A 4625-nucleotide genomic window follows, 5' to 3' on the forward strand; every position below is an offset into this window, starting at 1 on the left:
TTTTATTTTGTTTTGTTGATCTACCTAGCCAAGAATATTTCTACATGGAATGATTTGAAGAAAAATATATATTTATACTAAAGTTTGGATTGTGATCTAAAATAATACTCCTGGCGAAGATACATGTATTTTATTATCTTCTATTTTGGTGAAAGATTAAAAAGTAAATTTCTTAAGGTAGGTGAAACTTTTGAGGTCAATTGCTATCCTTTCGGTTGAGATCTTGGCGGAGAAGCTCAATGATGACTGAAGTGTTCATTATTTCTTGATATATGATTGATTCTGGTGTTTTTCCTTCTGTCTCATCATCATGAATTCTATGTATTCTTTTATAAATGATAACCACATGGAACTGTAGCCAGTTCTTTTGTATAATAACCAACAGCAAATGAATTATTTAAGAATTTCCTATCTCAACTAAAGAACTTCTCTAAGTATGCATATATTAAGCTGGCTAATTTTATATGCCATAAATCACTGCAAAACATCAAATTCTTCAAATAACAATGAAATAATGTCCGCTAGCGTGGATAGACCACCAGAAACAAAGTCATTTTTTTATTGAAAATAAACTAAATATTTACAAATTTATATAGAAATTTAAAATAATTTAGCAGAAAAAGGTTAAACGATTTTTCTATATGATCTCAAACATGTTAACGATATGAGATCTTAACCATTTTAATTGGCCCGTTTGCAGGCTTTCTAATTCCTTTCGACAATTGGTTTTAATTTATAAGCTGTAACCGCATTGTTTGGGACAAAACTTTGCTAATATTTTTGACATCACCATTAAAGACAAGGAGAGGCATTATGATTTTCTTTAAACGTTTTTTGTAATGTTCTTATCTCTAATCACCAGTCTTTGTCCATGTAAAATAGCTAATGTATATGAATCATGGATATGTAAAAGGCTAAGCATTCTCTCCAAAAGTAGCACTAAATTAAGTTGTTAATTCTGATTCCCTTTAGTGATATTGACTCTGAAGAATTCATCTGTGAAGCTGTTGAATCCACCTTGCTTACGACTGGAACCGGGGACTCTACCATTGGATTTGCATATTAACAATCATATATCTGTAATGAAGACTATAAATGTAACACATCCCGCCTGTAGGGCAGGCCAACCCTAGTTATAAATAAAAAGAAAAGGCAAAAAGGTGACAAATGTTTAAATGGACAAACTGAGCGTAAAAGTTATTCAAATTTTAAACACATAATAAATCTTCATTTTAATTTAGAAATATATATTCATTTGTATGTTGTTAATTAAAAGATACATGAGTTTTTTTTCCTTTTTGGTTGTAACATAAAATTTTGTGATTTAGAATAAACGTATGTTTGTTTGAGGATAACATGGAAAGACTTCAAATTCCATTCACTAATCAATAATCTGTCCAATTTTGTAAATGTTGTTACGCATATGCAAGCATCTGCTATGTTCTATATATTTCATATATTTTTTCTAGAAGTGTTACATGTATTTTGCAATATTTTGTATTAATCTTTAGTGTTTCAAAAGACTTTGTGATAATTAGATGTTATGTTTTTACATTGTGGAAAGAGATAGATATGAAAATTGGATAGTAATATCACATTTAACTCATGATTATCTTTTCAAAACTGAAATGTGAATTTGTTTTGTTAATTTGAATCTCTAATGGATCATAAACAAAGGAATATTATTTAAAAATATAATTACATATATATATAAGTGATCTATTATACTTTAATATTAGTGCAATAGATGCTTTATAATTTTAGACCAAAGAATATAAAGCAAACTTTGCGTATTTTGGCAGAATGTTATTTACAAAAACATATATAAATTATTTAAAATTGACCATTTGGGCAGAACATATTCACAAATGTTTATTTTAATCTTTTATACATGTATACTAATGTATTTTCGCATATGCACCCAGAAAAAAAGTCCTACACAAATTCATTAATTATTTAACTTTTGTCATATTTGAAAGATGAAATACACCTTATTTTGGAAGATTTTGGTAACAAAAATATTTTTTTTTTACTTGACTAATACAATTATTTAAAAAAATAATAATCCATGTTTATATATAATTTTATTATGTTGGCTTATGAATATTTTATTATGTTTAGAAATATATAACTTTGATTCAGAACTACAGAAAGCTACTTTTGTAAGTCTCATGTTACGTGCTATTTAATACAGTTGAAGGTCAATTTAAATATGTTTTTAAATACATTGTGAATCTTTTGTTGTTCCATAAGAAATTGATGCTGCACTATAATTTGTACAAAATCAGAAGCACACCAACTAAATGAAAACAAACCAACTAAATCGTAATTTACTTGTCTTCCTTGTGGTAAAGAACATCACAAAGCTTGCAACTTATAGTTGTAAGATTCTTATAGTTTTAAGTCATTTTGTCCTCTGCCGATCTCAACAATTGCTTGCAACTTGTTTTTTGTTGACGGCTTTAGTATCATCTTCGTTTAATAGATCCAACTGATCTTTATGATGAACAAACCCAAATCTGTGGATATGTCGTCTAAAACAAATCCAAATGGTGACTGCAGCTGATACTCTTTTCAGCACTGAATCTTCCCTTTACTTAATTCTTCTTCTTTAATACTTTTTCAAGTGATTCAACTGCTTAAGGTAAAGAACATCACAAAGCGGCCACTGGAACAATCTTAGGAACTGGTTCCTTCTTAGTGAGGCTTCTGATGAAGAAAAAAATCTGAGGAAATGACTCATATTTTACCAAACAAAACAAAATCGACATAGTTCTGGCAAACAATCGCATGAACAATCGCAGGAACTGGTGCATTCTTCAGGATCTCTTCTGAGACAAATTAACTCTTGACCGGTGCAAACCAAGCAAGGAATTTGCCCTTAATTCCAAAAGGTATTATTCACGGTTAGCCAATTCCATTTTATACCATTTGAGACTATCACCTTCGAGGCTCAACACTACCAGCGTAAATTGGCCTCTTATGTGGATTAAGCAATTCAAAATCGCCTTCTACACTTGAGAGCTACACGTACGGATTAACTCTATCAAATTCAGACAGCTCTCAAATAAGCAAATTCCTATCACCGTCATCATTTTTAGATTCGCCAAACCTTAACGCAATCTATCAAATTCAGACACCTCTACTTGCTCAAATAATTAAATCCCTACGACCAACATCATTTTTTGATTCGCTAATCCCTAACGTGATTTCACTACGGCAAGGTTCCAAACGAAAATTGGGTACCTGATTTTGTGAAATTCATGTGCATCCAACTGGCCAGTATCATCGGAAATCCATCAACACCGCAAGCTTTCAGCAGAAACCAACGTTGTAGTCTCCAAGCGTTATGATTTTGACGGATTGATGCTGACCTATTTATAGTCAAGATTCACAATGGAAGTAATAGATGCATTGATTGACAGATCGTGTGAAGAGTGGGAGCTGTTGTTAATGAGAGCGTTAAAGAAGACCCTTAGAATCAATAAACTTGTGTAACGTCCCAGATTGCACTTTGCTGGTGATGACCTTTGACCTGTTACATCGAAGTCTCCACGGAAAAAAGAACCTTTGCTTAAGAGATGGGAGTTCAATAACCCATTCAGTCGAGGCCCATCAGAACACTGATGAAACCCATAAAAAACATATGTAAACTTAAGTTACGAAACACAAAATGAATAGCACACGTGTCAGAATCTCATGAAACTAATTGATGACGTGTCTTTCACCAGGACTGAGTAAACTCTATTATATATATATAGATACTACATTGAGAATTTCAGTTGTTACACTTAATTACAAGTAAAAATAAATATTATACTAACTACCTTTATGCAGACTCTTAAAAGCAACACACAATACCAACTAGAAAATGTAATTATCCCTCAAAATCACTCGGATTCCTGGTAGAGCGCACTTACCAATGACGGTAGCAAAGTGGTCTGTTTATCTTTTCATCATCATCATCATTATCATCATCATCATCATCACCACCACCAGCAGCAGCAGCAGCAGTCATTTTAAGCAACAGTTTATCTTGGCAACGCCTTTCACAATCATAACAGATGGTCGAGTGAGACCGTCATTCACAAATATATCGATCTTAACATCTTCTAACAAGAGATTTTTAGCAGGGTTGACATAAACTGCACATTTCCCTAGTAAGCATGGGATATGGAAGGTGGCCCTACATTCATTACATGTATAAAGCCATTTGTTTGAATCTAAAGTTTCCTCACAAACCTCACACCAACTGGGACTTGCATTTGTTGGGGAAAGACACACGGCGCAGCGGAATGTCACGGTCGTGTTCCCCTGACCTTGTGCGAACCTGTGAGGAAAATACTTCGACGATGGCAAGATATCAAAGTTGCGATAACTAAATGAGACACACAATTTTTACGTGGAAAACCTCCTCGATGTGAGAAGGAAAAACCACGGGACCGTAGTCCACTCAAAAATCCACTATATAAATGGTATGAGTACAACCACGTCCTCCCTGTTCAACAGCCTGAACAGAACAGAGAGTCTAGCTACAAATAGCTATCTCCAACACAAACAACAACAACAAGAGAGCAACACAAAGCTTCAAAACCGGCAGCAACCAAACGACCTCAGCTCACAAA

The sequence above is a fragment of the Brassica oleracea genome, chromosome C4 (assembly GCF_000695525.1).
Source record: "Brassica oleracea var. oleracea cultivar TO1000 chromosome C4, BOL, whole genome shotgun sequence".
NCBI classification, from domain to species: domain Eukaryota; kingdom Viridiplantae; phylum Streptophyta; class Magnoliopsida; order Brassicales; family Brassicaceae; genus Brassica; species Brassica oleracea.